Source organism: Triticum aestivum, chromosome 4A (assembly GCF_018294505.1).
Source record: "Triticum aestivum cultivar Chinese Spring chromosome 4A, IWGSC CS RefSeq v2.1, whole genome shotgun sequence".
Classification (NCBI taxonomy): domain Eukaryota; kingdom Viridiplantae; phylum Streptophyta; class Magnoliopsida; order Poales; family Poaceae; genus Triticum; species Triticum aestivum.
Genome location: NC_057803.1, coordinates 649,033,719 through 649,042,137, shown reverse-complemented (window position 1 = coordinate 649,042,137; position 8,419 = coordinate 649,033,719). Strand labels below are relative to the sequence as shown.

The 8,419-nt window shown below is 45.4% G+C and overlaps 1 long non-coding RNA gene across 1 annotated transcript in view; it reads left to right on the top strand.

Annotated features, from left to right (window-relative positions):
• LOC123087865 (uncharacterized) overlaps positions 1–2,816 on the top strand; it is a 9,039-nt gene extending 6,223 nt beyond the window's left edge. The window contains exons 5-7 of the long non-coding RNA XR_006441547.1: positions 1,959–2,049; positions 2,134–2,419; positions 2,502–2,816. This is a non-coding gene — a long non-coding RNA (uncharacterized lncRNA). The remainder of the gene's footprint in view (positions 1–1,958; positions 2,050–2,133; positions 2,420–2,501) is intronic.
• The last annotated feature ends 5,603 nt before the right edge of the window (positions 2,817–8,419 follow it).

The window sequence follows — 8,419 nt, the reverse complement described above, 5'->3', positions numbered from 1 at the left end:
TTACTAATGGCGCACCTCCAGGAGGTGCGCCATTGCACCCATCCCCCCACTAAAATCCTCAGTCCCCTTTTTATCCCCAATCGATCACATCTCTCACCCGCCCACTGCCCCGACCCGTACTGCGCCGCCGCCGTCCCCGTGCCCCCGCCGCCTCCCCCGCTCCGACGAGGTGCTCCGACAAGCAGGGCCAGCGCTAGGGTTCCAGCGCCACCGCCGGATCAACGCCCCGCCTCCACAAGGAGAGGAGGAGCCCCGCCGCCGCCACCGAGGGGAAGAGGCCACCGCCGCCACCGAGGGAAGGAGCCCCGCCGCCACCGAGAGGAGGAACCTCGCCGCCAGGTCTTCAACGCCCCACCGCCGCAAGAACATCGACGTCCTCCTCCGCTGGTTCGAGGTGATTCCTACCTCTTCTCCACTTCTCCATCTCCTCCCCTGCAAACCCTAGGGCCGACTCTTCTTGCTCCTAATCTACATTTGTTAGTGAGGGCGGCAGCCACATGCCCGTAGATTCCATTACCACCGAATAAGTAACCAGGCCTGCTGCTAGGCACATGGAAGATTCATAGACAAGTGTGGCTTCATCATGGTTATTTTTGTTACTAATATGAATATGAAATGGTCTATGGTTTGGGGAGTTAAGGCTAAGGCTTTGCAAACAAACATATCATGCACGTATATTCAGGTTTAGCACTTAAAAAAAAAGCCAATCTTCAATTTGTGCACTAGAACGTACAATACATTCTGTTTTTGCACTGGATACAAGCAAATGTTCAGTTTCTTCAGTTGAAACAAAGCAAAGCCCGGACTTTGGACACAAAGATGCCATACATATTCACTTTAAACAAGTAATCACCTTCTGCACTGAATATATTCACTTTCTACACTGAAAAATGAGCATATATATTCAGTTTATGCACCGGAACGAGAATATGTATTCAGTTTCTGCACTGAATATGGGCGTATATTCAGTTTTTTCACTGAATATGAGTAGGTGTTCATTCTTTTTTCAGTTTAAACAGACTGTGAACGGTTCAATTTTTGCACTGAGTATGGTCTGTTCTTTCACCTATAGAGCATATTTTCACACACAGGAACGGAGTGTAAAGGTTCTGTTTTTTCCACATATATATTCAGTTAAAACAGAGTGTGAATGTTCAGTTATTTGCCACTGTGGTAATTTCTTCCATCAAATACCTAGGGGTTATACCGGGCATGGTGTCAAAATGTTTGCTCCAACACGAACGAATTTAACCGGGGGATCGTGTTGTCCAGAAAACCCTTCCTTTTTCCTTTCATGCCATATTGGAGAGAATGATGCTGGAAATAAAACCCCCTTTCCAGCATCATCTTTCTTATAATGTCTATTTTTCAGACTTTTTGTTTTGACTTGGACTATCAAAATAATGGAAATTTCCTCCTGGTACCGTTTGCTTGCTGTCACAAATCTAACTTGTAATGACTGTTTTAAAATATCTTAGTTTTAGCTAATTATGGTGATAACATTTGTTAGTGAGGAAACTATTAATCCTGGCCTGCACCAAGACTGTGTGTATCTTGTTAAGCTTACTGTCTGGTGTGTGTTCAACTTGTATCTTCTAGCTTAATATTATAAAAACTGCTTGGTGTGTGTTCAACTTGTATCTCTAGCTTAAGTTTAACTTGTATCTTCTGGCTTGCTATGTTGTTGGCAGTTTATCATGAAATTGCAGGTACCCCGAGAGGCCCTTGAGTTTGCCGGAATGTCGATTAACTTCCGTTCCGGTAAATTCGGGTACTCCATATGTCTTATTTTCAGCAAAGGTCATGCTGAAATTTTACGTGAATTTTAGCATGAATTTGCTAAAAATAGGACATATGGGGTACTTGCGACTAATGCCTGTTATCATGCATGTTTTATGATTTATTGTAAGGGTATTAATTGGTCTCTTCTGCTGCTTATCAAAAATGGCGGGAAGCAGCCACTGCCGCTCTGCGACACCGCAGTACGAGTTGGATGCTTCTGAGTTCTTCACTTTCATGCTTGAGACTTCAGTATCATTCATGATGCAGGTATATAAAACGAGAGATCTCCCCTTCACCCAACTCATTATGATATCTGTTGTTTGCTACATCACTCATTGTCCCAAACTGCAGAGGCTGCCTGACAGTTTTATGAACATGCTGATGGGTGAAGATCCGCCAAATAATGTGAAGCTGTGACAGGCCGGCAGCGGGTTTCGCAGGCAGTGGGATGTGCAGTTGGTGATCTAGAAGGGCCACATGTACTTGTCTCGTGGGTGGGAGAAGTTCTACCGTGCCTATGACCTGCAGCTGGGGTACTTTCTTCTCTTCAGGTACGACGACGACGCCATCATGCTCATCGTGAAGGTGTTCAACACAATTATGTGTCGCATGCGCTACGCTGTCGATGATGATGCCGGTACGTTCTGCCTCTTCTTATTCCTCTACATTTGGCTTTGTCTCACATCGATTATTAACGGTCATTGTTGCATTTTGGACAGGTAATGGGAGCAACAGCAGCGACACTGGCTACAGCCAAAGCAGCAATGACTATGGTTGTAGCGAAAGCAGTAGTGATTTTGGCTGTAGCGAAAGCAGCAGCGATTCTGACAGCAGCATAGACAACAAGAAGGATGATCCGGACTGGAGTGCGGGAGAAGAGGAGCTGAGTGAGGATGAGGAGCTGCAGGATGACGATGGGCATCAGGCTGAGGATGACCTAGCGCTGGTGGTGGCTGACCAAGGGCAAGAGATGGTGGTGGCTAACCATGGGCAAGAGATGGAGGTGGCTGAGGATGACCTAGCGATGGTCGTGCCTGAAGGTGGCCTCACGATGGTGGTGGTGCCTGACAATGACCACGCATCGGTGGTGGCGCCGGCGATCCCACAGCTGGGCGACATGACCACGCCAATTGTGGTAGAAGACTACATCCCACTGCCTCCATTGCCTTCACCGCCTCGCCGCTCTAGGCGCATCAGGGAGAGGAAGGAGAAGAAGGAGAAGAACAATGCATGAGAACTGAACTTTGTCAGGTATGTCAGATCTCCTATAGGTTAGTTATCCAAAAATGATATATATATATATACTTAGTTACCTATGTTATCCCTAATATGCTTAGTTTCCTATAGGTTAGCTTCATTTTTACCTAACTTGGCTCTAATATGCTAACTTAGAGCTTATATGCTTAGTTTCCTATAGGTTAACTCCAAAATAACTTATGTTAGCACAAAATGATCAAGTTTACATAATAAGCTTATAGTCTTTTTCTTATTCTTCTTCTTTTCCAAAATGACATAGGTTAGCTTCATTTTACCTAAGTTGGCTCTAATATACAAACTTAGAGCTTATATGCTTAGTTTCTTATAGGTTAGCTCCAAAATAACTTATGTTAGCACAAAATGATCAAGTTTACATAATAAGCTTATAGTCTTCTTCTTCTTCTTCTTCTTTTCCAAAATGACATAGGTTAGCTTCATTTTACCTAAGTTGGCTCTAATATACAAACTTAGAGCTTATATGCTTAGTTTCCTATAGGTTAGCTCCAAAATAACTTATATTAGCACAAAATGATCAAGTTTACATAATAAGCTTATAGTCTTTTTCTTATTCTTCTTTTTTTCCAAAATGACATAGGTTAGCTTCATTTTACCTAAGTTGGCTCTAATTACTAACTTAGAGCTTATATGCTTAGTTTCCTATAGGTTAGCTCCAAAATAACTTATGTTAGCACAAAATGATCAAGTTTACATAATAAGCTTATAGTCTTCTTCTTATTCTTCTTCTTTTCCAAAATTCTTCTTATTTTTCTTCTAGTGTTCTTCTTCTTCTAGTATTCTTCTAGTCTTCTTTTTTTTCTTCTTCTAACTTCTTGTTTATCATTTTGCAGATTTGATTTAATTGACGGAAGCTTGCGTGGATGGAGTGCTTCTTTTCCATTTGTGTTTTTATTTTGTATCAATGTGAAACTTTTGTGAATTGATGGATAACGGTGTTGTATGAACAATGTGAAACTTTTGTAATATGTAACGATGGAACTATGTGTTGGCTATGTATGTATATATGATGGAACTTCTGTGTTGGCTATGTATGTATATATGATGGAACTTGTGTGTTGGCTATGATTATTATATGGATGCTTGTTATATATATATGTGTTGGATATCTCATAGGAAAGAGTATGGTATCTTTGTTTTGATTTTTGATCAACGATTGTAGCAAGTTGTCCTCGGCCTCTTTGACGTTCTTTTCAACCAGAAATACATCTATGATATTTGTGTTAATGAACCCAATATCATAAATTTCTTGTTTTTTGCACTCGACGATCTTCAATCTGCATAATATATTGAGGATAATTAATTATAAATACATGCAATGAAAGAGCCGAGCTATATATAGAGACTTAATGATAGAAATAGTACTTACAGGCAGTAGCAAAAGACCATTAATTTATCGAGGGCCTTTTGATTGAAGAACTCGAAGAACTCCTCAAATGGAACAGTCAACAGATCATTTGCAACGAGATCGTGCTCCTCTTTAATATGCAGATACAAAGCATTCTTACCCTCAGACTCTCTGCAGGTTTCCATGTACCAATTATGGAATCTTCGCATCATTGTTGTCAGAGATTTTTCATCTTTGACGAGAGGCTTCCCGTACTCGTATCTGTGTCCGTCCACCTCCAAGAAATCAGGAAGTGCATCGTCAGGCAGGTAATCGTCAAGATTGCCATAACCGGCCACCGTCCCCGGAGCATTAGACACATTGAGCGGGGGGCACGATTGCTGTGCTTGTTCGCCGAGCTGGGAAATTTTTTTCCCCTTTGCTCGTTCTTTTGACCTTTTAGCACTGACAGTAGTTCCCGACCGCTGGGCTTGGAGATATGTTTGTTCAGTAATGCGCTCATAGTTGGTTCTCGGCGGAGACTTTGGTGGTTTCCTCAGGGCGTCGAGAGTGCGCTTTGCTTTCACCGGATCTACCTTCCCCTCCGGAGGTGGATGTCTCTTTGCTTTCACCCCTTCAAATAACTCCTTCACGTGGGTCCGCACAATCGTATCGTTTTCCTCCTCGGACCTCTCGTACGGTAACTTCTCTAGAGGCTTGAGAGATGATGGACCGTATTTGTATTGCCTCCCGCCTCTGGTTGTGCTGCTAGACGCCGGAGTAGACGGAGCGGCTGCGGCGTCTGTCTTCTTTCGTGCTTGCTTACAAGGCAGAGGAGAAGGAGTACGACGCACCGGAGTAGCCGGGGCGGCGGTGGGTCTCTTCCGCCCTTGCTGGCGAGGCGGAGAAGGAGGATGCTGCTGGCTGCTCGGGAGCGCCAGCGCAGGCGGAGAAGGAGGCGGAGTGCCGCCATGCGCCGGAGAAGGAGGCGGAGTGCCGCCACACGTGCCCTGATCGTCACTCGCCGGAGGAGGAGGCGGTGGAGGAGGCGGAGTGCCCTGACTCGCCGGAGCAGGAGGAGGAGGCAGAGGCGTCCAGTTCAAAAGGTTGATGAGCTCCTTCTTCCATAGGCATGGAGTCTTCAGAGCAGAACCCAGCCTAGTCTCCGCTTCACCGGTAGGGTGGTCAAGCACGAGGTCCTCAAATCCCTCCATTATTTCATCCACCATCACCTTAGCATATCCTTTTGGAATCGGCTGGCAGTGATAAGTTGTGCCGGGTCCACTAGGATAAACTTGGCCAACAGCCACCTTGACCTTGAAAGTCATCCATCGCGCCATCATGTGACAATTTTGAGACTCCGTGATACCATCCACGGGATAGCTGGCAGGAGCCGTCAAGACATGCTCCGGCTGAAGCAGCTCGGTGGAAGCCACGCTGCTTCTTGGCTGAGATGGCGGGGTAGCTTCGGGGGAAGCTTCGGCAGGTCGTTTGCTGCGATCTGCTGCTTCTCGTTCCTCTTCTCGATCCTCTAGCCCCATATTACCCTTTCGTGCAGCGCCTGCAGTTGGTCCTGCTCCAGTTTCTTCCTCCTCTCGTGGGTTTTGTAACCCCCTGCGTCCGGAAAACCAACCTTCCACGGAATGGAGCCTGGCGTGCCACGTGTCCGTCCAGGTTGCTCAGGATTCCCAAGGGCCATTGTGAGCTCGTCCTTCTCCCTGTTTGGAAGGAACGTCCCTCGCTGCGCTGCATCGATATAGTGTCGAAGGTTCTTGACTGGTAATTCCAGTTGCTCGTCCGTCCACTGGCAAAACCCTGTTACAGGGTCCAAGGTTCCGCCAGACCCGAAGAACCAAGTCCGGCAACGGTCTGGCCATCTCATTATCTCTAGTTCGATCCCTTTTTCAAGCAAATCATTCTCAGCCTTGGACCACTTAGGCCGGGCTTGCAGGTAGCCACCTGACCCCGTGCGATGGTGAAGCGTCTTCTCTGCAGCATTTTTCTTGTTTGTCTCCGACATCTTCTTACTCTTTTCCGATGTCTTGTGGGCCACAAATGCGGGCCAGTGATCTTTGATCTTCTCATATTTGCCAATGAATTCTGGTGTCTTTTTATCTTTGACAAACTGGTTCAGCTCTTTCCTCCACCTCCTCATAGGGTTGCCATCTTCTTAAGAGCACAAGACTTGATTAATTCCTCTTTAACTGGCTTCTCCGGATCCTCCTCTGGCGGTAGGGTGAAATTTGCCTTCAGCTAAGTCCAAAGATCTTCTTTCTGCATATCATTGACATAAGACACCGGAGCGTCTTCCTCCTTAGGCTTATACCATTGCTGGATGCTGATCGGGATCTTGTCCCTAACAAGAACCCCGCACTGAGAAGAAAATGCCTTCCTTGTCCGGATGGGTTCAATCGGTTCGCCGTCGGGCGCGATTTCTATGATCTCACACTTTTCATCCGAGCTCAACTTTTTCTTCGGGCCTCGTCTCCTTACCGAAGTTGTGCTCGATCCGGAGGGCTAGAAATTATAAGGAAGAAAGACGAGAGTAATTAATATGTGTACATATACCAAAACAATGGAAGCATCAATTAACTAGTCAGCACGGTGTTAACTAATATATATATATATACCTGGTCGGGCTCGGTTCGGTCACCGGAGCAGTCAGCACGGTCTCCTTCTTGTTCCTCCATTGTGTCACCGGAGCCATCATGAACATAGTCCAGTTCTTATACCGGCATTAATGGGCCGAAGCCCTCATGAACATAGCCCTCTTCTTCACCCCGTTCTTCCAGCTGACCAACAACGGTGTCGAGGAGAAATGACGCAACTTCATCCCTTCCATTTGAGATTATGTCCCTCAATATCGCTTCTGCTTCTTCATCTCGGTAGTGCTCCATAGTTTCTGCAAATATTTACAACATGTTTATATATGGTACAGATGGAACTAGTGGCAAACGTAGAACTAGCCAGCTAATCACAATAAGGAATCATGTTAGTGGCCTCGACGCTGCTTCTCTAGGGTTTGGGGTCGCCTCGACACAACAACGCTTCGAGAGAGTTAATTTGTCGGGTAGGGGCGCGGCGGGAGGGGGTAGGAGACCAACATCGTTTTCTCTCTAGGGTTTGGGTGTCCTCGAGAGTTTTGGTCGAGCGAGAGGGCCGAGGGGGGGTATTTATATCGACCGCCCCTCATGTCGAAGTTATCTCGAGGGGGTTATATCGACAACAACGCGACAACGACAAGAAAGGAAAATAATTAAGGAAAAGGAAGAAAAGAGGAAGAAGGAAGAAGGAAGAAAAAAAAAGAGGAGCTCCTCTTCTTTTTCTTCTTTTTTCCTCTTCTTATTTATTTCTCCTCTTCTTCCTCTCCTCTTCTTCATCTTCTTATTTTCCTTTTTCCTCTCATTCTTTTTCTTCTTCTTTCTTCCTTCTTCCTTCTTCCTCTTTTCTTCCTTTCCTTATTTTACTTTAAATTTCTCCTCTACACTAACCTAAAATGCACTAACCTAAAATCGATATCTACTAACAACTTAAAAAAATAATACATATATGAAAAAATGCATATATGAAAAAAAACATCATCATATCATCAACAGAAAAAATAGTATTTTTTCTAAAAATCTATCTTTTGCATATATACATCAACATATATATACACTAACCTAAAATGCACAAAAATGCTATCGGAGAGGGGGTATATCGACCCCCCTCATGTATCCACATACATACATCGATACATACATATATGTATAAATTTTTGCATATATAAAGTTTTTCTAAAATCTAACTTTTGCATATATGAACATATATACACAGAGAACATATACATATATACACAAAGAACATATACATAAAATGCACAAAAAATCAGAGGAAAGGGCGCCGGCGGCCGGACCGAAGGCAGCGGCGTGTGGTCGGGGCGACGATGACGGGGTTGGGGAAGGGGCGGCGCGCGCGGCGACGGCGACGGGGTCGGGGAAGGGGCGGCGCGCGCGGCGATGGCGACGGGGTCGGGGAACATGTGGCGCGCGCGGCGAC